This window comes from Panthera onca, chromosome D3, assembly GCF_046562875.1.
Source record: "Panthera onca isolate mPanOnc1 chromosome D3, mPanOnc1 haplotype 2, whole genome shotgun sequence".
NCBI lineage: Eukaryota > Metazoa > Chordata > Mammalia > Carnivora > Felidae > Panthera > Panthera onca.
The window spans coordinates 39283739-39311731 of record NC_138350.1 but is presented as its reverse complement, the minus strand read 5'-3'; the positions used below and the strand labels follow the sequence as shown (position 1 = coordinate 39311731).

The following is a 27993-nucleotide window of genomic DNA, read 5'->3' as shown; positions in this document are numbered from 1 at the left end:
AATTTCATTACTAGTAATCAATTTGTTCAGATTTTCTATTTCTTCCTGATTCAGTTTTGGAAGACTGTATATTTCTATGTATTTATTCATTTCTTCTAGACTGTCTAATTTGTTGGTATATAATTGTCCATAGTAGTCTCCTATAATCCTTTGTATTTTTGTGGTGTTGGTTATAACTTCTTTTTCTGATTTTATATATTTGGATCCTGTCTCTTTATCTTGATGAGTCTGGCTAAAATTACCATTTTTGTTTATTTCCCCAAAGATCTGGCTCCTTGTTTCATCGATCTTTTCTATTTATTTATCAGTGTCTATTTCATTTATTTTTGCTTTGATCTTTATTATTTCCTTCCTTCTACTAACTTTGGACTTTGTTGTTCTTTTTATATTCCTTTAGGTTTAAGATTAGATTTTTTGAGATTTTTGTTTCTTTAGGTAAGCCTGTATCACTATAAACTTCCCTCTTAAAAATGCTTTTGCTGGGGCGCCTGGGTGGCTCAGTCGGTTAGGCGGCCGACTTCGGCTCAGGTCATGATCTCACGGTCCGTGAGTTTGAGCCCCGTGTCAGGCTCTGTGCTGACAGCTCAGAGCCTGGAGCCTGTTTCGGATTCTGTGTCTCCCTCTCTCTGACCCTCCCCCGTTCATGCTCTGTCTCTCTCTGTCTCAAAAATAAATAAACATTAAAAAAAATTTTTTTTTTAAATGCTTTTGCTGAGTCCCATTGATTTTGAAGCATTGTGTTTCCATTTGTTTTAAGGTAATTTTGATTTCCTTTTTGCTTTCTTCATTGATCCCTTAGTTGTTTAGTAGCATGTTGTTTGACCTCCACATGTTTGTGGTTTTTTCCTTGTACTTGATTTACTTTCATATTGTCGTGGTTATAAAAGATGCTTGATATTATTTCTATCTTAAATTTATTGAGACATGTTTTGTGGCCTAACAAGCTATCTATCCTAGAGAACGTTCCACGCACACTCAAAAAGATGTATTGTCTGTTGTTTTAAATGGAATATTCTGTAGTTATATATTGAGCCTATCTGGTCTTAATGTGTCATTCAAGGCCACTGTTTGTTACTGATTTTCTGTCCATGTGATCTCTCCATTAACGTAAATGGGGTGTTAAAATTCCCTCCTGTTATTGTATTAGTAGCAAATTCTAACAGACATACAGAAATTGATACTCTTCAGAAATTAGGTGCTCTTCACTCTCAACAATAGCCAAATTATGGAAAGAGCCTAAATGTCCATCAACTGATGAATGGATAAAGAAATTGTGGTTTATATACACAATGGAGTACTACGTGGCAATGAGAAAGAATGAAATACGGCCCTTTGTAGCAACATGGATGGAACTGGAGAGTGTGATGCTAAGTGAAATAAGCCATACAGAGAAAGACAGATACCATATAGTTTCACTCTTAGGTGGATCCTGAGAAACTTAACAGAAACCCATGGGGGAGGGGAAGGAAAAAAAAAAAAAAGGAGGTTAGAGTGGGAGAGAGCCAAAGCATAACAGACTCTTAAAAACTGAAAACAGGGGCGCCTGGGTGGCGCAGTCGGTTAAGCGTCCGACTTCAGCCAGGTCACGATCTCGCGGCCCGTGAGTTCGAGCCCCGCGTCAGGCTCTGGGCTGATGGCTCGGAGCCTGGAGCCTGTTTCCGATTCTGTGTCTCCCTCTCTCTCTGACCCTCCCCCGTTCATGCTCTGTCTCTCTCTGTCCCAAAAATAAATAAAAAACGTTGAAAAAAAAATTAAAAAAAAAAAAAAAACAAAAAAAAACTGAAAACAAACTGAGGGTTGATGGGGGGTGGGAGGGAGGGGAGGGTGGGTGATGGGTATTGAGGAGGGCACCTGTTGGGATGAGCACTGGGGTGTTGTATGGAAACCAATTTGACAATAAACATATATTGAAAAAAAAATGATAAAGATAAGACAGAAAAAAAAAAAGAAATTAGGTGCTCTTATGATGAATGCATACATATTTGTAAATTATTTAGACTGTGTTGGAATGATCACTTTATTAGGTAATGCCCTTTTTTTCTTTTTACAATCTTTGTTTTATTTATCTTTTTTTTAAAAACAGTTTTAATCTTTATTTATTTTTGACAAAGAGAGAGACAGAGTATGAGCAGGGGAGGAATAGAGAGAGAGGGAGACAGAATCTGAAGCAGGCTCCATGCTCTGAGCTGTCAGCACAGAGCCGAACACAGGGCTCAAACTCACAAAACATGAATTCATGGCCTGAGCCAAAGTTGGACACTTAACTGATTGAGCCACCCAGGTGCCCTGCTTTATTTGTCTTTTTAAAAAAAAGTTTTAATTTAAATTCCAGTTAGTCAACACACAGTGTAATGTTAGCTTCAGATGCACAAAAGCAAGTCAACACTTCCTTACATCACCTGGTGTTCTCAAGTACTCCTTAATCCCCATCACCTATTCAACCCATGGCAAACATCAGTCCTCTATAGTTAAGAATCTGTTTCTTGGTTTGCCTCTCTCTCTCCTTTTTTCTCTCTTTGCTTGTTTGTTTTGTTTCTTAAATTTCACGTATGAGTGAAATCATATGGTATTTGTTTTTCTTTGTCTTTATTTTAAAGTTTATTTTGTCTGATATGCTATCGCTTTTTTGTTTGTTTCCATTTGCATGGAATATCTTTTTCCACACCTTTATTTTCAGTCTGTAGGTGCTATTAGGTCTGATACAAGTCTTTTACAGGCAGAATAATATGGGTGTTACATTTTTTTAATCCATTCAGCTACCCTATACCCTTTAATTAGAGAATTTATTCCACTTACATTTGTAGTAATCATTGATAGGTATGTATTTATTGTCATTTTGTTAATTGCTTCTGTTTGTTCTTCTCTGTTCCTTTCTTCTCTTGCTCTCTTCTTTGGTGATTTTATGATTTTCTTTAGTATTATGTTTGGATTACTTTCTATTTATTGTGTAACTATTTTGGGTTTGTGGTTACTACAAAGTTCATATGTAACTGCTAAGGATATAGCAGTCTATTTTAAGTTATTGGTTGCTCAAGTTTGAACACATTAAAAATAAATACATTTTTGTGATGCCTGGGTGACTCGGTTAAGTGTCCGACTTTGGCTCAGGTCATGATCTCACAGTTTGTGAGTTTGAACTTGCACTGGGCTCTGTGCTGACGGTGCAGAGCATGCTTGGGATTCTCTCTCTGCCCCTTCCCCACGTGCATGCATGCACAGCTCTCTCTCAAAATAAATAAACTTAAAAAGTAACCACATTTTTATTTTTGCATCCCTATAGTTTATGTATTTGACATCATATTTCACATGTTTTAATTCTGTGCACTCTAGTTACTACAGATATAGTTGATTTTTACTGCTTTTGTCTTTTAACTTTTATCCTAGCTTAATAAGTGGTTGATCTACTACCTTTACCACATTTTGCTTTTAACAGTGAGATTTATTCTTTCATAATTTTCTCCTTTTCTGCTTAAACAATTTAACATTTCTTGTAAGGCTGGTTTAGTGGTGATGAACTCTTTTATCTTTTGTCTGGAAAGCTCTGTCCTCCAATTTTGAATGATAACCTTACTTGGCAGAGTATTCTTGTTGTAGGTTTTTTCCTTTCAGCACTTTGTGGTCCAGAAGGAAGTCACCTTATATATTCAGTTTCTATTGAAAAAGCAGCTAGCTGATAGCCTTATGGGGGTTCTCTTGTATTAAATAGTTGCTTTTCTTTTGCTGTTTTATGATTCTCCATTCATGTTTAAGTTTTGACATTTTAACTATCAAATGTTTTGGTATGGATCTCTTTGGGTTCACCTTATTTGGGGATCTCTGTGCTTCTAAGTTAGAAAAGTTTTCAGCTATTATTTCTTCAAATAACTTTACTTGTCCCTTTCTTTTCTTCTTTGGGAACCACTATAATGCAAATGTTGATATGTTTGATATTATTCCAAAGGCCCCTTAAACTATCCTCACTTTTAAAAATTTGTTTTTTGTTTTTTTCTTTTTGTTGTTCAGCTTGGGTGATTTCCAATACCTGGTCTTCCAGATTGCTGATGTGTTCTGCATCACCAAATCTGCTGTTGATTCCTTCTAGTGTGTTTGTCATTTTGGTTATTGTATTCTTTAGGTCTGATTTTTTTTTTTTATTTCTTTTTTTGCAGTTCTTACTGTGTTCATTCATTCTTCTGAATTTGGCGAGTATCTTTATGATCACTACTTTGAACTGTATTGGGTAAACTGCTTATCTCCATTTCATTTACTTTTTAAAATACTTTGTATAATTTTTTTTCATTTGGAACATATTCTTTGGTCTCCTCATTTAGCCTGACATTATGTAGTTGCTTCTGTGTATTAGGTGGATCAGCTATATTTCCGGGCGTTAAAGGATTGGCCTAATGTAGAAGGTATCCTGTGTGGCCCAGAAGTGCAATTCCCCTTGGTCAACAGACCCAGGAGTTCCCGTGGTGTCCTCTGTGGGCTGCATGCACCCTCCTATTGTGGCTGGGCAGCTAAAGGCATGTCGGTGGGTAGGGCTGCCTCCAGTCTGGCTGGCTGTGATGCCTTTTGCTGCAACAGCTGCAGAATCACTGGTGGGCAGAGTGAGTGGTACTACTAAGGTAAATGGAGAGTGTCAGAAATGGTGCCTGCCAGGGCTAGGCCAGCTGGATAGAAGCAGATGAAGAAAAATGGTGCCTGTTCCTGGGAAAAGTTACTATGGATCTGCCCCTCCAGAACACACCCTAAAATTAGTAAATGTCTTTCACACAAGGCCCTGGAACTTTATAAACTGAGGCATCTGTGCTGAGTCTAAGAGTGAGTTTGTGCATGGGTTTTTTAAGACCAGAGTCTCAGTTTTCTATAGCCCTCTCCCATAGTTAAGCCCCACTGATGTTCAAAAATTATAGGGGCTCACAAAGCATAAGAGACTGTTAAAAACTGCGAACAAACTGAGGGTTGATGGGGGGTGGGAGGGAGGGCAGGGTGGGTGATGGGTATTGAGGAGGGCACCTTTTGGGATGAGCACTGGGTGTTGTATGGAAACCAATTTGACAGTAAATTTTATATATTAAAAAAAAAATTATAGGGGCTCATATTCTTAATGCAGGTTCCCAGAATAGGAAGGCCTGATGTGAACCTTGAATCCTTCTCTCCCCAGCGGAGCTGGAGATAACCCTCTCACTTGTGATTTTCTGTGCCAGGGGAGTGGGGCCTGACTAGATTGCATCTCTGCTCCTCCTACCCATCTCAATGGGGCTTCATCTTTATACCTTTAGTTGTGGAAGAGCTGTTCTGCTCGTTTACCTGTCATTTCCAAAGGGTTAAATATGTTGTTGTAGTTTTGATGTTTCTGCGGGAGGAGGTGAGCTCAGGATTTTCATTCTCTACCCTAGTGATCTCAACCTACCTCCATTTTCATTTATCCAGAAGTGGAGTTGCTGGATTGGATGATAGTTCTATTTTTAATTTTTTTTTGAGGAAATTTCACACTATTTTCCAATAGTGGCTGCATCAATTTGCATTCCTACCAAAATACACAAGAATTCCCTGTTCTCAACATCCTTACCAGCATTTTTGTATTTTTGATGAATGTGTACCAGCTGACCATCCGTAGGTCTTCTTTGGGAAAATGTCTATTCAGATCCTCTGCCTATATTTTAATTGGACTGTTTGGGTTATTTGCTGCTGAGTTAGTAGTTATTTATATATTTTGGATATTAGCCCTTTATCAGATATATGATTTACAAATATCTTCTATTCTGTAGGTTCCTTTACCATCTGTTGATGGTTTTCTTTGCTGTGCAGAAGCCCTTCAGTTTAACGTAACCCAACTTCATTATTTTTGGTTTTGGTGACAGATCCAAAAAGTGTGACCAAGACCATTAGCAACCTGCTTACCAGCCATGTTCTTTAATCCATTTTGAGTTAATTTTTGTGTATAGTGTAAGAGAGTGGTCCAGTTTTATTTTATTGTTATCTATCTATCTGGTTTTCTTGACACCATTTATTGAAAAAACATCCTTCTTCATTTGTATGTTCTTAGTACCTTTGTCATAAATTATGTTCATCAGGGATACTGGCCTATAATTTTCTTCTTCACTAGTGTTGTTGTCAGGCATTGACATCAGAGTAATGCTGGATTCCTTTCCTCTTCTGTTTTTCCAAGAGTTTGACATTTTTTTTTTAAATGTTTGGTAGAATCCATTATTGAAGTTATGTGATCCTAGAATTTTGTTTCTTAATTACTGATTTAATATCCATATAAAAGTCAGTCTGTTCAGATTTCTACTTCTGTATGATTCAGTCTTGGTAGATTGTATGTTTCTAAAAATTCAAACATATCTTTGAGGTTGTCCACTTCATTGATTTATAATTTTTCATAGTAGTCTATTATGAGCTGTTATGTGTCTTTGGTATCAGCTGTAACATCTTTTTCATTTCTGAATATATTTACTTGACCCCTCTTTTTTTTATTGGGGAGTCTAGCTGAAGATTTGTCTATTTTGTATATCTTTTCCAAAAAATCAACTATTAGTTTCATTGATGTTTCCAATTTTCTGTTTAGTCTCTATTTCATTTATTTCTAGGCTGATTTTTATCCTCTCCATCTACCAACTTTGAATTTTGTTCTTTTCTAGTTCCTTGAGGCATAAAGTTAGGATCCTTTTTTGTTTATTGCTATGAACTTCCCTCTTAGAACTGTTTTCTGCATGCCATAAGTTTTGGTATGTTGTATTTCCTTCTTTTCTTTTTTGACTCATTGGTTGTTGAGTAGCATGTTGTTTAATCTCCACATACTTGTGAATTTTTTAGTTTTCTTGAAACTGATTGCTAGCCGTTGTGGTCAGAATAGATGCTTGAGATGATTTCAGTTTTTTTTTTTTTTTACATTTATTAAGACTTGTTTTTTACCCTAAAATATGAAGTCTGGAGAATGTGCCATGTGCGCTTTAGTAGTATGTGTGTCCTGTCGTTTTTAGATGAGATGTTCTGTATGTTTCATAAGCCCATCTGGTCTAACATATCACTTAAGATCAATGTTTTCTTATTGTTTTTCTGTCTGAATGATCTAGACATTGATGAAAGAGAGGGATTAAATTGCCCTATTATTGCATTGCTTTTTATTTCTCCTTTTATGTCTGTTAGTATTTACTTTTTATGTATAGCTGCTCCTGTGTTGGATGCATATTTACCAATGGTATATCCTCTTGCTGGATTGGCCCAGTTATAATTATGTAATGATCTTCTTTATCTGAATGCCTATTTTACCTGATAGAAGTGGAGCTGCCTGTTCTTTTGGTTTCAATTTGCACGGACTGTCTTTTTCCCTCCGTTTGCTTTCAGTTTGTGTGTATCCTTATATCTGAAGTGAGTCTCTTCTAGACAGCATATAGATGGGTCTTGTCTTTATTTGGTCACTCTATGACTTTTTGATGAAAGAATTTAGTCCATTTACATTTAGAATAATTGACAAATATGCACTCAGTGCTGTTTTGTAAATTGTTTTCTGGCTGTCTTAAAAATTCCCTTGCTCCTTCTCTTGCTCTCTTCCTTTGTGATTTGATGGTTTCTGTAGTGGTATGCTTACATTTCTTTCTCTTTTTGCATATTTACTATAAGGTTTTTGTTCGTGGTTCCCAGGAGGCTTACCTAAACAACATATATTGATAACATTCTATTTTAAATTGATAACAACCTAAGTCTAAATGCATTTAAAGCTCAACATTTTTACTCCAGCATTTTGTTTTTGACATCACAATTTACATCTTTCTATCTTGTATATCCCTTAACAAATTATTTTCATTAGTTACTTTTACTACTTTAAACCTTTGTAATAGCTTTATAAGTGATTAATCCACCAACTTTACATCGATTATTTTGAAATTTCCTATTTATCCATGAAATTTATACTTTTATGTTTTCACGTTATTAATTAGCATTCTCTCAGTTTAAAAAAGTGCTTTAACATTTCTTGTAAAGACAGTCTAGTGGTGATCAACTACTTTAGCTTTTGCTTGTCTGGAAAACTCTTTCTCCTTGTGAAGGATAAGTTGGCTAGGTACTCTTATTTGGCCATTTTTTTTCTTTCAGCCTGTTGAATATATTATTCCACTCCCCTCTGGCCTGCAAAGTTTCTATCTTAAGGGGCAGTGGGGCAGGGTGTGTGTGTGTCCCTTTTATATGACAAGTTTTTCTCTTGCCTCTAAGTTCTGCCATTTTAATTCTACTTTGTCTTGTGGGTCTCTGAGTCATCTTATTTGTAAGTCTTTGGGCTTCCTGGACCTGGATGTCTCTTTCCTTCCCCAGGTTAGGGAAGTTTTCAGCCATTATTTCAATTAAGTTTTATGTCCCCTTTTCTCTCCCTTCTCTTTCTGGGACCACTATAAAATGAATGCTGGCTTACTTGATATTTTCCCATATATCCCTTAAGTTGTCTTCACTCTTTGTCATCCTTTTTTTTTCCTGCCCTCAATGACCCCTCTTTAAGGTAATATATTTCCTCTATTGTATTCTTTAGTTAAGTTACTGTATTTCTCCATCTCTGTTACTTCTACTTGGTACTTTTAAATATTTCCTATGTCTTGGTTCAAGTTCTCCCTGTAGTCCTCCATTTTGTCTTCTGAGTTTAGTGAGCATCTTTATAATCACTATTTTGAACTCTTTATCAGGTACGTCACATCTCCATTTCATTAAGGACTTTTTTTGGTGCGTTAACTTTTTCTATTCTTTGGAGCATATTCCTCTGTTTCTTCATTTACCTTGATTTCTTATCTTGGTTTCTGTGCATTAGATACAACAGCCACCCCCCTTCAACTTCTGAAGTATTGGCTTTGTGTAGGAGTTGAACCTTATTCAGCTGCTAGCTTTCCATTATCTCTCAAACCTTTTTGATTGTTTAAGCAGCCTATTATGTTTTTAGTGGTTTCCAGTAGTCGAGATTGTGTGAAGACCTGTCAGTCAGAGTTCCAAAGAAGAGGAGCTCAGTCCACATCTTTTATTTAAAAAAAAATATATTATTTATTTATTTTGATATGCACAAGCAGGGGAGGGACAGAGAGAATCCCAAGCAGGCTTCCTGCTGTCAGCACGGAGTCCAACATGGGGCTCCATCTCAAGAACGGTGAGATAATGACCTGAGCCACAATCAAGAGTCAGACACTTAACTGGCTGAGCCACCTGGACGCCCCTAGCATCTTTTAATGTAGGCAAATATACTTGTTTCAGGGAAAAACTGGTAAATAGGCATTTGTCTGCTCCCTCTGCACTGAGCCCTGGGTGATATCCAATTAGGAACTCTCTTTCTTTGCTATAATCCCATTGATGACAAATTTATTTTTTTCTTTTAATGTTTATTTATTTTTGAGAGACAAAGTGCACATGGGGGGAGGGGCAGAGAGAGAGGGAGACACAGAATCTGAAGCAGGCTCCAGGCTCTGAGCTGTCACCACAGAGAGCCCAATGCGGGGCTGGAACTCATGAACTGTGAGATCATGACCTGAGCTGAAATCAGATGCTTAACCAACTGAGCCACCCAGGCACCCTGCTACAATCCCATTTTGAATCTTGGAACACAAGCCTGGCTGGCCACCAGACAAGCTCCTTTCATGGAGACAACAACCATGTCGGGCAGGGCAGTGCAAACCATGAGGGCAGTGCCCACCTTCTGAGGTCTCTGGAGAGAATTGTAGTCAGCCCCTAGATATGTTTCAGTTTGCTATCTCTGGGCTGTGCCTTGGGTGGGATAGCCAGTTAAGAAGTATTTCTGCATTCGTAACTGCACCGTAGGACCTTCAGGTGTAAGCCCCACTGTCCATCAAAACTAGGCGATCTAGAGGTGGCTCCTGGGTGACAGTGGCAAAAATGGGGGTGCTGGATGCGTATACAGCTCCTTCCCAAGAGCTATCAGGTAGCTGGAATGAGGTAGTGGGGACTCCACCCTCTTTCAGCAGGCTTCAAGATGTCTGTTAAATTAGATGCCTGCTCCTAAGATAAGTAAATAAGTGTCTTTCAAGGAAGACTGGGCACTTCTCAGTGGGCTATCTCGGCACTGGGTTTTGGAGTGTTGAGTCTGCAAAATCCCCTTCGGGATTACTTCTCACTTTGTGATTGCCTTGTGGGTCTTGTGGATGCATGTCCCTGTGGCTTTCAGTGCTGGATGTTTGGTCTCTCAGGTGCATGTCTTAAAAGTTAGGGTGCCAGATGTGCTGTTCAAACCCTTTGCTCCTCAGGGAGAAGCCTGTAGGCCACTGAGCCAGGGTTGAGTTTATAGTAAGATGTTGTAGAGCCTTTTCCTACCTGCTTTGATGTTCTTTTCTCATACGTCCAATGTGTAGGCGTTGCTCAGCTAGTATTTTCCTCCTTAAGAAACCGTTCCATATGTAGCTGGAGGTACGGGACCCTCCTAGACACTCATCTTGAACTAAAACCACCCCTCTGTTTCCTCTTGTATGAAATACTGGTAGTGGCAATGTTTAATTCAATATAAAAAAATGTAGTAATTGCATAGAAATAGGGCTTTGTTGAAGAATAAATGGAATGATGCATTAAAACCTTTAGCATAGCACCTAGCTCATGCATGCACTCAATACAACAATCACAATAACACATTATTTTCATCATAGTGAGACAATTTGCGATGATGTGTTGGTTTGCTATTCTGTCATTATAGACTTATCTCACAGATTTATACGTGCTTATTGCATAAACTATACCAATCTGAGTCAATACTCTCTTAGGTTGAATTCCTTGAAGTTATTCCCTAATTTTAATCTTAGGTTGTCTTAAGTTTGCTTTTTATTATTGCTTCTATTATGGTTCTCTCTTTCACTGCCGATCCTTCTGTTGATGGTAAGCTAAGAATTCAAATTCGGAATTTTTGACTATTCACTTGCTTAACTGGCACAGAACCCATATTTAAAAGTGGAGTTACTAATAAATCCTGCAGGGTTTCCTCTATCTGGGCCACTCGTTAGGATTTTTCAGGAGAACTTGATGAACTAAAACTACAAATGTCCAGGCATGATGTAAAATGAATATATCAACTTGTCATCTCTTTACAAAATCCCACATCTAGTTATATTTTTTCAAGTATAGTTAAATTAACAAAAATAGCTAACTTTACAAAGTGTTTGCGTCTTCTCTTAGGTTACTATCTTTAAAACCGAGCAGCAAAAGTCTTGCCAAAGACTCTGTGGGGAGAAACCTGTAGAGTCCTTCATTATGCTACAGTTTTCTTTAAAAGATGAAGTTTCTCAAAGTCAGGTACAGCTGTCGGATATAAATAGCTTCTTGAAGATGTATCACATCTGGCCAAAAAGTCATTTTTCATGTCTAGCATTTTCTAACTTTCTGAGTTGTTCTGTAAAAGCGTTATTATTCTTATGCTGTGCAAGGCAGACAAACCAAGACGAGTGATGGGGAAAAACAATGATCACCGTTCCTATATAACTGCCATATGCTTTTCATTCCGGTAGCACAAGTGCTCATTATTCTGCTTTTCAGGGGTTCTACCTAACTTTTCTGACTCTTGGGCCAATGCATAAAGTGGGAAACTGGGTTATTCAAAGTACAAGAACAAACGCTGATGAGGCCTGCTACAGGAAATGGGAAGGGAGTGACGGCCACCAGTTCTCTTGTAACCGCTCTTCTCCTCCAAACCCTGCTGGAGCCGCTCATTCCACGAATGAGTGGGTACAGATGGCCAGGTCACTACCTTACTGTCTGGCATCGATAATCTGTTGTGAACTGCACTGAGCAGAACCAGCATTTAGTGACATCCATGATTTCTTCTGTGTTACACCTGATGCTCGGACAACCACCAGGCCACCAGGAAACATTTGCCCAGTTGTTACATATTCACTCATGGGACAAATAAATGACAAAACCGTTGAAATGCGCCTGTCACTATCCTCGATACTGGAGGAGGAATGAAGAGGACCTTCCCTCGAGGAATTTAAGATCTAGTGAAGGACACAGATAATAACATGCTTGTGGCTGAAAAGGATTCACTCTTGGTTATGCTCTTTCCTGCTTCTCTTCATTCTTAGAAACGGAGAATTTTAGAATAACACACGCAAGTTTGGCTGTGTGATTAACGTTCTCATGATAGAGACAGTTATTTCCACTTAAGAAAGAATGACTGTCACTCAAAAGAACTGCCATATGATCTAGCAATTCTAGGTATATATTTGAAGGAAACGAAATTATGATCTTGAAAAGATACCTGCACCCCCATGTGCAACAGCCAAGACAGAAACAACCTAAGAGTCCATCAACAACCGAATGGATAGAGGATGTGTCATAAATACCTACACAAAATGGCATATTTTCAGTCCTTAAAAAAGCACAAAGTCCTATCATTTGCAACAACGTTGATGGACCTTGAGAGTGTCATGCTCAGTGAAATAAGAGAAAGACAAATACCGTAGGATTTTACCTATAGGTGGAATTTAGAAAAGATGAACTCATAGCAACACAGCACAATGGGTGTCCCAGAGAGTGAGAGAAGCGGGGAGATGTTGGGCAAAGGGTGAAAACTTCTGGTTATAAGGTGAATAAGTTCCAGGGTGTATAGGGATAGCTTGTTTCACCGTGCTTCGCTTTACCGCACTTCACCCATACTGTGTTTTTTACAAACAAGGTTTGTGGCAGTCCTCCATTCAGCAAGTGTCGTGGTGCCATTCTCCCAGCAGCATTTGCTCACTTCATGCATCTGTGCCACATCTTGGTAATTCTTGTAATACTCCAAACCTTCTCACTATTATTATATTTGCTATGGTGATCTTTGACGTCCCTATTGTAATTGTTTTGGGAAACCAGAAACTGCCCATATGAGACAGTGAACTTAAATGCTGTATGGCTGCTCTACCAAACTGACTGTTCCCCATCTCTCCCCCTTCTCCGATTCCCTGAGACACAACACTATCGAAGCTGGAGGCCATCGTAGGGTAATTAGTTGGCATAAGTGTTCAAGTGAAAGGAAGAGTTGCGTCTTTCACTTTCAGTCAAAAGCTAGAAATGATTAAACTTAGGAAGACAGGTTGAGTGCCAAACAGCTGAGATGTGAAGGCAAAGGCAAAGTTCTTGAAGGAAATTAAAGTGCTACTCCAGTGAACACATGAATAATAAGAAAGTGAAACAGCCTTATTGCTGATGTGGAGAAAGTTTGAGTGGTCTGGGTAGAAGATGAAACAAGCCACAACAGTCCTGGAAGCCAAAGCCTAATCCAGAGTTAGGTTCAACCTCTCTCAGCATTCCTGGAATTGGAGAGTTAGGCCCTAACCGAGGGTGGTTCATGAAGTTTAAGGGAAGAAGCCATCTCTAACATCAAAACTCAAGGTGAAGCAGCAGGTGCTGATGTAGAAGCTGCAGGAAGTTATCCAGGAGATCTAGCTAAGATAATTTATGGAGGTGGTTACACTAAACAACCTCCTAAAGGGGAAGTTGCTATCTAGAACTTTCACAGCTAGAGAGGAGAAATCAATGCCTGGTTTCAAAGGAGAGGGTGACTCTCCTGTTAGAAGCTAATGCAGCTGGTGATTTTAGGTCAAGGCCCACGGTAGGGTGCTTAAGAATTGTGCTGTCATACAGAGCACAGGCAGAGTAGATTTAGCATATCTGTTTACAACATGGCTTACCAAAAAATGTAAGCCCACTGTTGAGATCTACTCAGAAAAAAAGATTCTTTTTCAAAATAGTACTGCTCACTGACCACACATGTAGTCACCCAAGAGCCCTGATGGAGATGTACAATGTTTGCGTGCCTACTAACACAATACCCAGTCTGCAGCCCCTGGATCAAGGAGCAATTTTGATGCTCAAGCCTAATATTAGAGAAATACATTTAATAAGGTTATTGCTGCCATAGATAGTGGCAGATCTGATAGATCTGGGCACTGACGATTGAAAACCTTCTGGAAAGGATTCAACATTACCAGGAGTTTGGAAGAAGGTGATTCCAACCCTCATGGATGAGAGGTTCAAGACTGCAGTGGAGGAAGTCACTGCAGATGTGGTGGAAATAGCAAGAGAACTAGAATTAGGAGTAGAGCCTGAAGATGGGATTGAATTTCTGCCATCTCGTGAGGAGTTGCTTCCGATGAATGAGCAAAGAAAGTGGTTACGTGAGCTGGCTTCTACTCCTGGATGAGAACAAAGGATTTAGAATATTCCTTTAAGTTAATTGAGAAGGCAGTGACAGGGTTAGAGAGGATTAACTCCAATTTTTAAAGTTCTGCAGGGTAAAATGCTATCAGAGTCGATCTTCGTCCTATTTTAGGAATCGCCACAGGGACTCCACCCTTCAGCAACCACCACCTGATCAGTCAGCAGCCAAAACATGGAGGCAAGAACCTCCATCAGCAAGAAGATTATGATCTGCTGAAAGCTCAGGTGATGGTTAGCATCCTTTTTAAGTTTGTTTGTTTTTTTTTAAGTATTTATTTCTGTCATCTCTACATTATGGGGCTCACACTCATGACTCAGGGATCAAGAGTTGCACGCTTTTCTGAGTCAGCCCGGTTCCCTGATGGTTAGCTTTGCTTTGCTTTTCTTTTCTTTTTTCTTTTCTTTTCCTTTCCTTTTCTCTTTCTTTCTTTCTTTCTTCCCTCCCTTCCTTCCTTCCTTCAGCAAGTATGTACTTTGTGGTTTTCAGATGCGATGCTATCGTACCTCGATTACAGTCTAGTGCTCGCCTTGTTGAGATACTTACTTCATCGTAGTAGTCTGGAACTGAACCTGCACCATCTCTAAGGTATGCCTGCTATGTACAGCATGGTGACAAGTCAACAATACTGTACTATATGCTTGGAAGTTATCAAAATATTATATCTTAAATATTCTCCCTATACACATACACACGAGTTAATTATGTGAGGTGCAGATGTGCTCATTTTCGTGGGATACCATTTTGCAGAACATACGTGTGTCAAATCATCATGCTATATACCTAAAGCTTACACAATGTTATATGTTAATTATATAGCAACACAGCTGGGGAAACGATATGCCAATGTTCACCCTCATCACCCTCCTAAGAACAGGAACCATGGGGCACATGGGTCCCCTCAGGAGACCACAAGAGAGAAAAGGATTTTTGGACTGCCTTATCTGACTCTCTAAAGATTAAAGACGTACAAAAGGTAGTTTGCAGCACATCCCAGAATTTGTGCTTGTCTATGATATTCAAGGAGTACGATGGTGCTGTTTACCTTCTAGACATTGCAGAACGCAAGGCAGGGTTATACCATTTCTCCGGTTTTTCCACCGAGGTAAAAGTTTGTAACCGCCTGAGCCTACGCTGCAATAAATGACGTGACAATCACAGTAAAATGTGATTAAGAATCATTAGGGCACTTGTGTTCACTACCAGAAGTTAAGTGCTAGTAGACAGTATGAGGCTTGGTTGTTCGGCCATTGTTATTTGGCTTTTCTACTGTGAACACAAACATGGAACTTTTTTCAAGAGAAGTATTTCAGTGATGGCATTTTGGCTCTTTGGTAGTCAGGGACACCAGTGCTTGCTATCTTCATGTTCTTTCCAGAGTTACCTCCAAGTTTAAGGCCAGCCACCTCATGTTTCCAAGACAGCTGCTGGAGTGCCAGCCCTTAGACACAAGGCCAGATGAAGGTAAGTAGGAAGTTAAAGGGGCAAATCTCCAACTGAGTCAACTTTCTGAAAAGATAGGTAATGTCCCATGCTACCCTTTCACTAATATTAACCAGAACTTACTTAAATGGTCACATCTCATGCTGCCTTGTAGGCTGGTAAATGTAGGCTTTCAGCTGGCTACTTGCAATAAAACTGGAATTCTGATAAGAATGGGGAGAATGCCTTTGGTAAACAACTAGAAGTCTAGACTCCACCACCTGTGGAAAACTGCCCATGTATTAAGAGTAGAAAATACTCATTTCACTGTGTGAATGAGAGGGTTATATTCACTCGAGTATACTATCTATATACAATACTGGGAACTCCTGGGTGTTTGAAAAGTGGGGGTATTTTTTTTCCTTCTCACTGCCCCAGATGCGGTTATATGCTCCTTCTCTTCAGCAGAGTTTTCTTATCAATTGATAATTTTGTCCTAAAGGGACAAGAATCCTACAGCTGTATGGATTGTACATATTGTTTTGCTTCAACCTTAATTATAATGTTTTCCCATGCTGTCTGTCTGTCCAGGTGTTGTTCTTCAACCTGCTAGATTCTTCTTAGGAGAATGCAGGTAAGGATTGTGCTCTTTCCAGAGCTCTCCCTTTTTTTTTTTTTTTTTTGTTCCTGTCCCCTTATTCTTAATTAGCTTATTTCTCAAACATCTACTAAGAGCCCATTATATCTGGCCTTCAGCTGGTAATAAGATTTATTTTTCATCTTTGTGTTTCTTTACCATCCATGTCCTTCCCATCTAGTTGTGGAGATGTCAAGGGAGCACGTTGAGCTCGTTTTCGTACATGCTCAAGAGATTAGAGGGATTGGGGGAGACAGGGCACAAAGGAGGAGTGCCCAGGCATGTCTGGAGGAGGGAGAGCAGCCTTCAGAGAAGAGGCGTTGCTTGGTGTAGGGGGAAACAGTTTAGAGACTTTCTAGACTGTCTTCCAGACAGAACACAGCACCAGCAAGGACAGCACACTGTTTGAGATGGACAGACTGTAAGATGTGACAGGAGGAGAAGGGGCTCATGATGATTGTCTCCTTTCTCAGCGAACACAGAGGCTGTCAGGTACAACACTCCCAACCCCCATCTCTATCCACCTTTATTTCTTACCGTGGCTTCTCCACTTCCCATGCCCAACAAAATTGTTGACTCCCAATTTCCTTCGAAGTCAGTCTCCTGCTTCCGTCCTACTGGCGCTGCCACATTTGTCCCTCTGTCCCTTTTCACCTGGGTGATTATGCAAGTCTCCTCACTGTTTCCAGCCTTTGCCACCTCTCCTCCTGGCTTACACCTACCCTCCACCCAGCCAAAGGAGCGACTTATCTGATTTTATAAAACAAACACTTCAGTAGCTCCCATGGCCCCAAGGCAAGTTCAAATTCCTTAGCACAGTACAGGTGGTTCTTCATACCTCTGGCTACCTTCTCAGCCTTGATGCTGAGACACAGGGACACAGGCAAACACTGTGAAACACTGGCCGTGGGCTCACAGTGCAGAGCCTGTTCCAGGGAGGTGGCCACAGGCTGGGCTTGGAGGGACCCACACCATTTTTCAACTCCCACTGGCTGGAACTCAGCCCTTTGGCCCCACCAAACTGCAAGGAGGGGTGGGTGGGGGCACAAGATGTTGCTGCAAGCAGTCTGCCCTAGAGCCCCCTTTTCAGCTTTGTCCTTTTACCTTCCATACTATAAATTTTCCTGGACTACCTTGGTAACAGATTTTTCCTATTTCACAAATTTGTTTTACGAAACTACTAAGTTAGTAATACTGCCTTTTTTTTTTTTAAGTAGGCTTCATGCCCAGTGTGGAAGTGAACATAGGGCTGGAACTCATGACCCTGATATCAAGACCTGAGTTGAGATCAAGAGTTTGGAGGCTTAGCAGTTGTTTGTTTGTTTGTTTTGAGAGGGGGGGGGGTGGTGGGGAGAGAATCTCAAGCAGGCTCCATACTGTCAGCACAGAGCCTGACCCAAGATCAAGAGTCAGATACTTAACTGACTGAGCCACCCAGGTACTCGGTGGGGAGGGGGGGTCATTTGTTCTTCTTGTTCACTTTAGGCTTCAGTGTCTTGTGCTATTGATTTTCCTTAAATAATTATTGCTCACACTTCCTTACTGTGTATCAGGTACTGTAAGCATTTATTTAAAATGCTTTTCTAAGATAGGTTCTATTATTTGCCCCAGTGTACAGATGAGGAAACTGAGGCACAGAGTGTTAGGTTACTGGTCCAAGATCACACAGCTTGATAACTGGATCCGAATCCAGGCAGTCTGACCCCCCCCCCCCCCCCCCCCGCTTGGATTGTATGGTATACTGCTTTTCAAATGTGCAGTGCATTTTGGATATATGTTTAAGGTTAAAAATAAGCATTGAGTTGATTAATTTAGGTAGTCCATGGAGGTTTCTTCCACTTTTGTGTAAGGGGAGGTCAAACCACAATGATCATTTTTAATGTGATCCACTCTGACATTTTTCCTTTCCATTCTCTGTGCAACTTTCTAATACTTCAAGGGGAAACAGAAGCCCCCATATGGGAGCCATTGCACAATTCTATAGAATACTTGTAACCAATCACACAATTAAGACAGAAGAAAATCCTTAGAAGTTGTCAATATGTGGCTCATTTTATGGTGGACACTAAATATTTAAATAAATTCAATGAATCTACTTGTAATTATGGTCTGAGTAATCCATTTTATGGCCCAAATTGTAGACAGTATATTTCTATAGTCCTAAGCCAGCAAAATGAACTTAGATCCAATTATAAACATTTCCATATCCCTAAACTAATGTGATGATTTTAGATCTGTAAAAGACTCTGAAAATAACTCCTGCGTCCTTGTCTCCACTTGGTGAGACTTTGAGACCTGTTTTCTTTTTTGCATTCTAGAAAACACTCCGCTCGTTTTTTAAGGACGATTTCAGCCTTCCAGTCCTTTACAGCAAAGGATAAAAATAGGAATTATTGTACAATCATTAGAATAAGAACAATCTGGACAGGAATCTGTTCAACACTGTGTCCTCATTTTGTGGCACAAAGCTGACATTCAAGAACCATTTTTGATAGGTTCTGCCTCACCTTTTCCGTTCACCGGTCGGTGGCAATGTCAGCGGGGCGAGTCGTTAAGTTCCCACAAGATGGCTCTGGCCGACTGTGGTTTTGATCATTAGTGCCTCTGGCCCTGCTTTTAATCAGCAGCACTGAACACTGGCCCCAGGTCCTTGCCAGAGAGCAGGACTTTTAATGGTCTCCTTCTCACCTCTTATTGAAGGCTCTTGACAGAAATATTGAAGGACAAGTGTTTAAAGGATCTGTGGTCAATGCATTCCTTACTGTGACCTTTCCGTGGATTGAAAGCTCTGAAGTCTTTCCCCAGATAAATATACTTAGAGCCCACACACAGAAAATGGTGTCTACAATTTCAGAGACCTGCATCCTCTCTGAAGCACATATTGACCCTAGAGAATCCAGCCTGTGATAACAAACAGGCTTCAATTTTGCCAATTCTAATAAATTGGTAGTGATGGCCAAGGGCACTTGTTTGGAAAATCAGCCCATTTTGGCCTTTGCAGAAAAGAGTGCGATGACCTGGTTGTACACACTATGTACACGGGAGGAAAGTGCCGGGCCTGCTAATGGGCTATATTTGTGGCAACCTTTTTCTGGTGGTTAAGGTACACTATCAACAAGCTGTGTATGTTTTCCACACGCTTTCCCATTTCTCCAGCAAACTGCTTCCTTTGAGTTGGATTTAGGCGTTATGTCCTCATGTCGTATGAAGGCAAAAAAAAAAAAAAAAGTTCCTGTGAGACCTGCTTACCTGTCAATTTTTGTTGTCAGAATTTCATAAGGAATACTGACCACCACAGGTCAGTTTAAGTCCCTGTCCAACCGAGGTGTCAAGAAAAGCTTTGCTTCGTTGGAGAATGCTGTGCTATCACGACAATGACTATATACGAATGATATAATATACGGTTGCTTTTCACTTCAGCTTGGAGGAATATCAACTTGATGTCAGTAATCAGGGCCCAAATTCAGCCTCCAATAGTACTAATTTTTGTTGATAGATTTATTGATAGATCTATCAGTCTCTCTCCACCGATCCGTCCTTACAGGCCACTTCAAATCATTGGTGGCACAAGGCAGGATCTTTAAAAATAATAAGAAAAATAGCTCTCCTCTTTTGGCTTCAGACCATTAAATTCACTGCTTTAAGACCAAAGACTAACAAACACAAGCCATTAACAGATATACAGTCACTGGTATACAGCTGGGGTCTTCTTTTTGTCTCCTATTCCCTCCTTCCAGTAGGACTAAACGGACTTCTTCCTATAGACAGAGTCTAACGTGAAACCCTGACAGGTTTTTTTCTTTCTTTGCAGTGCAAGTGCTCGACCTCAGCTTTAATTGCCAAGGCATCCATCTCAAACAAGGCTCTCCTTCAAAGATGGCGACCTCCAAGAAACACATGGTCAGCCCCAGGACAAGACAGAGCCAGGCTACCTCACCCCACTGAGCCTCCTTGGTTTCAGAGCACTCGATTTCAATAACTGACCATTTGGGCCACGTGCCTTTTCTTTTCTCACCTTTTTTGAAATTCGCCAATAGTGAGTGAGCCCCTGAACCCTAGGCCCCTACTCTCCACCCCAATAAAAGCAGAACCTCTGGCCTGTGCATGCTCTCCCTCTATCTGTGACCTGGTTGTGGGGCCCCCGGTGCACGGAGTAGTCTCTAAGTCTTGCAAGTCAGAAATCTCTGTCTTTTCAAAGTTTCCTGATGGTGGTTGCTACAGAGCATCTTGCAATCATAGAACCACAAGGGCCGATCCACCGACAACACTGGTCATTGATAGGCTGCAAATGCGCTAAAACAACTGATGTCAGCAGGATTGCACGGTTGCTCTTGCAGTTAACTGAGGGGAATGCCCTTTACCCGTTCTTTGCTCACTAGCCACCCAGCTCAGGGAACTAACCATCTGGGAAACTGAGCATGCTTGCCGGGGGTCTGTGGCACTGCTATGTGTTCTTACGTATTGCCTTTGCGATATGCTCCCTGCGGTATCCAACCCAAAGAGTCATGATACAGTTACGAACAGTCTCTGCAGAGTGATGTGATCAAGGTCATAGGCCTAATGAGACGTTAATTACAAAGTCCTCGAAGTGCCTGGTCGCTCAGTGGGTTGAGCGTCTCTTGGTTTTGGCTCAGGTCATGATCCCAGGGTCCTGGGAAGGAGCCCCTCGTTGGGTTCTGCACTGAGCCTGAAGCTTGCTTGAACTTCTCTCTCTCCTTCTGCCCTTCTCCCTCACTCTCCAAAAAAAAAAAAAAATTCTTTTAAGTCCCTAACTAACATAGGAAAAGGTCTCCCACACCTTAAGGCTAAGGAGGGTAGATTAGATTGCAAGGGTATTACTGCAATAAAAAACCAGCGAGGGAAACCAGAGGGAAAACACAACCGAGGCCTTGGTTTTTGTGTCACCACTTCACTCACTTCTGTCAAGCTTCATCCCTTGATCCAGTTAGGAGTTCAATTACTGGCATTATGAGTTTAAAAAAATTAATGGAAAAATATAAATATATAAACAATAATGGAAAAACATAAATGTCCTGGACATCTGGTGCCAGCACCTGCTAAGAATCCTGAGGAGGTAGAGCAGCCCTTCAGGACATGCAAAAGGCCCAGGGATGTTTCCGGGTGTCATTCCAGGCCGGGCCCATGGACATGCTAAGACTCTGGGGGTTGAGCTCTGGAGGCCTAGGGGCTTTCTCACACTAGCAGAGGCAGAAGCAGAGCCCAATCCCAGGGTGGTGGGGGTGAGGGTGGGGGGTTGTCTCATGTGATCCTGGGGTGAAAAGCAGCTGCCTGTGAAGAGGCCTCACTGATGTCATCCACATTTTTCCAGTAACGACGTCCAAGATTAAAGGAGCAACAACAACAACAAAAAATCAAGAAATAGACTGAAATTAAACTAGGCCCTGAAATTCAACCCTTTCTTAAAGACTTTATACCACGGGAAGGAGACAGGGGAACTAATTGGTTCTGGTAGGTTTCTTCTTCCTATGATAGGGCTCCGGATTCTTATTCACAGCCACAAAAATGGGTCAACTGATAGCTACCTCCAAAGACTCTGAAATCTATAACTTTATTAAAGATTCAACCAGGCTCTATGCTCATTTCCTTCCATCACAGTGATCATGGCTAAGGCTCACAGTGAATGGAAAACATTAAGATGTGGCCCAGCTCCTGCTGGGCCAAACTGGCATAATCCAATGGGTTTATCATTTCAGTGAACCTAGTGACCCCAACGACCACATCTTCATTTCCAAGCCAGAAGAAGCCCCCTCTGACCCCGAGTCCAGAGAAGTATTCTTTACAGGGCACTCCCTAGTCTAGTTCCAGGCCGCATTACTGCGTTTTAATTGGGGCCGTCCAAACTATCCACAAGGCCTAAGAGAAAACCTGCACTCTTTTTCTGCCCCTTGAAGATGTAAATCTTATGACGCCTTTGAAATGGAAATACACCAGAAGGTCTCTGAAACAATGTCCACACTGGTCTGAGAGGGAGGGAGGAAGAAAGGGCAGGAAAGAAAGGCCCTTTTAAAACACAAGCTGCAAATAAAGACTCTCTAGCCCAGACTCTTGATCAGCCTCCTTCAGATTACTTCCAGGAACAAACACAAATTGTAAAAGTCTTCTCTACAAATAGTATAAAAGATGTTAGCCACCTGAGCAGGTAAGCTTAACTGATTCCATCTGCCAGAAAAGCAGTTTGATTCCAACCGTTCTTTATATAGGCTACTGAGTTTTGCACATTTGTACCCCTCTCATGGCGAAAAATTCAAAAACCTTAACTGTACGCTCTCTGTATGTGTCTTCCTGTAGGTTCATGTGTTGCACATACGTGATATTTTTCTACCTCTGAACGATACTGCCAAACTTAACTTGTAAATGAGCTCTACTTAATTGTCTTAAGGGCTTATATAAATTGAATATTCACAAAAATTCTCAAAAACAAGCCAATGAATTTCAGATTCATGTGATCTGGGAATACATTCGGTAGTAAAGCTAATTTAAGTTGGCTGGTTTGATTAAAAACAGACATGTCTTCAAAATTATCAGCATTAAATATAATGCAGATAAATAACTACCTGGGTTTACTGGTTGACTACATGTACTCTCTGTTGCAAAATGTGTCAGCAAAAATTATGAACAGTGGTTGACTGTAATGTCTCAAAGTTTTTGTGGGTAATTTACACATAATTGTTAAGAAGAAGTAAATTGAATAGATGTAAATAAGATTAAAAGTTTACCCCAAAACTTTTAGTTTTTCCAAATCTTTTTGGCAATCTGAAACCTTACTGTTTTGCTAAGTTAAGTAAGTTAAATTCACTGAATATCTAGATCATTTCTAAATAAGACAGGATAGTGAAACATTAATTCCTGCACATAGGGAAGCCAAGAGTAGATAAACCTATTACCGAGTAATTAAAGATAAAATTTGGGTGTGTTAGTAAACATATTTTGTGCTTTATTGAAAGATGAAATATATGCTTTAAAAAAAAATTTTTTTTTTACATTTATTTTTGAGAGAGACAGAGTACAATAGGGGGAGGGGCAGAGAGAGAGAGGGAGACACAGAATCCCAAGCAGGCTCCAGGCTCTGAACTGTCAGCACAGAGCCCGATGCAGGGCTCGAACTCACAAACTGTGAGATCATGACCTGAGCTGAAGTCAGATGCTTAACCGACTGAGCCACCCAGATGCCCCTGTGCTTTTTTTTATAGTATAAAGTATTTTTTAGTTTGCCATTTCACAGACCACTAATGTAAAAGTTCACAATTCTGATTTTCTTAGTTAAGCTTCCTAAGACTTCAGAATTCTAATTAATATGTGTGGCTAACACTACTAAAAATAAGTGAAACTACTCTGTATACAAGAAAAGTAAGGTGTGTGCTTTTGGTAAAAGAAGGTATGAGGAATGGAAATGCATTTTTGTTGAGGGAAAAGTAACTGTTCTAAAGTGAGTCTGGGAAAGAGGTAAAACAGGGTAAAATTTCAATGTAAAGAAGAAAGTTGTTGGTTTATGAAAAAGGAATCTTTGGGAAGGAATTTTATGTGTGGTCAGGACCGGCTAAGATAGGAATAAATTTAAGTAAATGAGTTTTAACATTGAAAGTATATTTGTGGAGGCGCCTGGGTGGCTCAGTGGGTTAAGTGTCCGACTTCAGCTCTCTATCTCGCCGTCCGTGAGTTCGGGCCCCGCCTCGGGCTCTGTGCTGACAGCTGGTAGCCTGGAGCCCATTTCAGATTCTGTGTCTCCCTCTCTCTGTGCGCCTCCCCTGCTCACACTCTGTCTCTGAAAAATGAATAAACCTTAAAAAAAAAGAAGTATATTTGTGTGGGACAAAACAGAAGAGACTCATATATGGAGAACAAATTGAGGGTTACTGGAGGGGTTGGGGGAGGGGAGGATGGGCTAAATGGGTAAGGGGCACTAAGGAATCTACTCCTGAAATCGTTGCACTATATGCTAACTAATTTGCATGTAAATTTAAAAAAAGAAAAGAAAGTATATTTGTGCAAAATTAGAATTTGGTGCAAATTTAAAATTAGATTTTTCTCTCTGTTAAAAGGACAAAGTATTCTTGAACTATTATTGGTCTGTTCTTGATAAAAGATTGTAAAAGTTTTTTTATCTTTTCAACTTACCTGCCTAGAAAACAGGGATTCTGTGTTTTATCAAAATAATTTCCTGTGTTTAATCAGGTCTTTGATTAATCCCAATCTTCTTCATAGTAAAAGACCTAAGTTTTGCTTAGAATTATGTAACCTTCTTTATTTGCCTGTGAAGTCTTTGTCACTTTGGTTAAACAGATAACTAAGTGTTGTTTCATGGTGACCTATGATTCTTGTTTTAAAATCTTTTTGACATTTTGACAAACTTTCCCAAATTCTAAATTCAGTCTTTGCATTTAGGGGACTTTAGGAACACTCTAGAATGTTCCTGGAAGATCTCAAAAGATTTGTTAAAGTAATTAAGCTTATTTGGTATGATAAATTACGTGTGAAGCATCATCAAACAGATGATGCCAACCATGTTAGATTTCATTCATGTGGATATATGTTATTAAAATGTTACAGGGATTGTATGAAACTCCTAGCAACTTAATATGTCCTTGGATGTTACCACTTGTAATTAGTTATCTTAAAATGTTGTGTACCACAAATGAAAACTCCAATTAAAAAATGGGCAGAAGACAGGAATAGACATTTCTCCAAAGAAGACATCCAGATGGCCAACAGACACATGAAAAGATGCTCAACATCACGCAATATCAGGCAAAAGCAAATCAAAACTACAATGAGATATCACCCCACACCTGCCAGAGTGGCTAAAGTCAACAACACAAGAAACAACAGTTGTTGGTGAGGATGCGGAGAAAAAGGATCTCTGTTGCCCTGTTGGTGGGAATGCAAACTGGTGCAGCCACTCTGGAGAACATTATGGAGGTTCCTCAAAAAGTCAAAAATAGAATTGCCCTATGACCTAGCAATCACACTACTAGGTATTTACCCCAAGAATACAAACACACTAATTCAGAGGTATACATGCACCCCAAAGTTTATAGCAGCATTATCTATAGTAGCCAAACTGTGGAAAGAGCCCAAGTGTCCACTGACTGATGAGTGGATAGAGGTGGTGTATATACGTACAATGGAATGCTATTCAGCCACAAAAAAGAATAAAATCTTGCCATTTGCAATGATATGGATGGAGCTAGAGAGTATAATGCTAAGCAAAATAAGTCAGAGAAAGACAAATACCCTGTGATTTCACTCATGTGGAATTTAAGAAACAAATGAGCAGAGGGACCAAGAAAAAAAAAAAAAGGCAAACCAAGAAACAGACTCTTAATTATAGAGCACAAATTGATGGTTACCAGAGGGGAGGTGGTTGGGGAGATGGGTAAAATAGGAGAGTGGGATTAAGGAGTACATGAATGATAAGCACTGAGCGATGTATGGAAGAATTGAGTCACTCTGTTGTACACCTGAAACATGTAACATTGCTGTTAACTAAGTGGAATTTAAAAAGAAACATTAACCATGTTGGATGTCACAGAAATAACCAAATTTCCTTATCAATTTCACTGTAATGGACTCTGACCTTTCACCATGCCATTTTTAAGTCTTTTATCATTTACAGACAGTTATTCTTTTACTGAGATGCTTTTATAGAAGTATTCTTGCAAAAGTGTTTCATCTTTTTTTTTTTTTTTGTAAGTTTTTTAAAATGTTTATTTTTGAGAGAGAGAGAGAGAGACAGAGTGCAACAGGGGGAAGAATAGGGAGAGGGAGACACAGAATCTGAAGCAGGCTCCAGGTTCTGAGCTATCAGCACAGAGCCTGATGTGGGGCTTGGACTCACCAACTGCGATATCATGACCTGGGCTGAAGCTGGATGCTTAACCGACTGAGCCACCCAGGTGCCCCCAAAATGTTTCATCTTTAAGGAGATTCATGAAAAAAAAAAAATACAGGTTTCTGATAACTTCAGTATCATAAAACTGACCTGGGAAAAAATTTCCAAAACGAATGGAAAAACTGAATTCGAGCAGAACAAGAATCAATCACATGGTACTGAATAAATGGAGGAGGAAGACTATAACTTTTATGCCTTTATGTTTGAAATCTTGCTGGTTCTTTAATCTTTTATTTTCCAGATGTGAGAAAAATAAACAAACTCTCACAGCAATTTGGTATATTATACCTTCCCAGGCATAATGGAAACATTGATCTTTTTCTCCTCTCTGATCCCTCCAAGATTCAGAAACTTAGTATTCTTATTTTTATGGCAATATATTTATTTACGTAAGTCCAATAAGACTCTGTTCTCCCTTAAACAGGACAGAATTGGAAAGACTGGTTGTATTATTCTTTGACTGAAATGTCGTATTTGATAGAGACATTCATAAATTCACATACAACCATACAACTTCAGGACACTAAGGTTGAATTTATGGAGCTAGTATAGCTCCTTTGAAATACTAGCCTGACACCTTGCTTACAGGGTTTCCAGCAGCCTTGCCCATTAAGAAGGTTACTTCCTGGGACGCCTGGGTGGCTCAATCAGTTAAGCTCTGACTTCGACTCAGGTCATGATCTCACTGTTTGTGGGTTCGAGCCCCGCGTGGGGCTCGGTGCTGACAGCTCGGAGCCTGGAGCCTGCTTTGGATTCTGTGTCTCCCTCTCTCTCTGCCTCCCCTGCTCACTCTCTGTCTCTCTCAAAAATAAGCATTCAAATTTTTTTAAAAAGAAGGAGTTTACTTCCTGGCAGGTGTAGGGACCTCAAAAAGAGAGGAATGAACCCAAACCTATGGGTATTGCAGGCAAGTCTGGTACAAGTTCAATCTGAGATTTCTTACGAATAGTTCTGGCAAAGCAGATTATAAATTCTATATGGTCATTTTTGCTGCATGTATGTAAATAGGTCAAGTTTATTGAAACTAGACTAAATTTGCAAACAAGTTAGTTTTACTGTGGGTATCTTTGACAGAAGTGGGGGTAATTATAGAGAGAAAAAAATTGCCTTTCAGGAGAAACTAATGCACACTTGTGGATATTAGATTCCAGTGCTCTTAACTGTCTGAGGTTTCGTTTTCTTATTTTTTTAAAAACATTTATTATTAAGAGACACAGACAGAGCACAGGCCAGGGAGGGGCAGAGAGAGAGGCAGACACAGAATCCAAAGCAAGCTCCAGGCTCCAAGCTGTCAGCACAGAGCCCAATGCAGGGCTCGAACTCCCAAACCACGAGATCATGACCTGAGCCGAAGTCGGACACTCAACCGACTGAGCTACCCAGGCGCCCCTGAGGTTTCGTTTTCTACATGTAAATTGGACTGGATATTGAATTCTTCTAGTTTCCTCTAATATTTGGCTACAACTTTCTAAACCAACATTTCCAATTTCCCCCTACTTCTGACTTGGAATCATTAAGAACAAAAACTGCCCTCTTGCTAAAGCCATGCAGACTGAGGTGGGAGAACTTGATATAAACTTCAGAGAAATCACCACACCAACTCTTGTTCAGAAGGTCCTCCTGCCTAGTGCTGTGTGGGCCACTCAGAAAGATCACCAGAGATATTCAAACTGCAACCCAAGATACTCTATCAGAATGTTACCGTCTGTCCTCACTCCGTCTGAAGACGCTTTAAGCCTGATATCTGGAAATCCTGTCTGGCTGCTTTCAGAACTCAGAAATTGGGATTACAGCCTCCCAATCATTAACTTTTGCTTTTTGTTCCATAGCACTGCCTCTTATTAAAAGCCCAATGCAAGTACTTGTATCATTTAG

At 40.1% G+C, this 27993-nt stretch overlaps 1 protein-coding gene and 1 long non-coding RNA gene across 5 annotated transcripts in view; one reads left to right on the top strand and one right to left on the bottom strand.

Moving 5' to 3' along the window:
• Window positions 1-27993, bottom strand: part of DLGAP1 (DLG associated protein 1) — an 892830-nt gene that overhangs the window by 455636 nt on the left and 409201 nt on the right. The window lies entirely within an intron of this gene.
• LOC132665798 (uncharacterized) lies at window positions 14543-22489 on the top strand. Its single transcript, XR_013551272.2, has 3 exons — window positions 14543-14737; window positions 14969-16205; window positions 20020-22489. It is a non-coding gene; the product is annotated as an uncharacterized LOC132665798 (long non-coding RNA).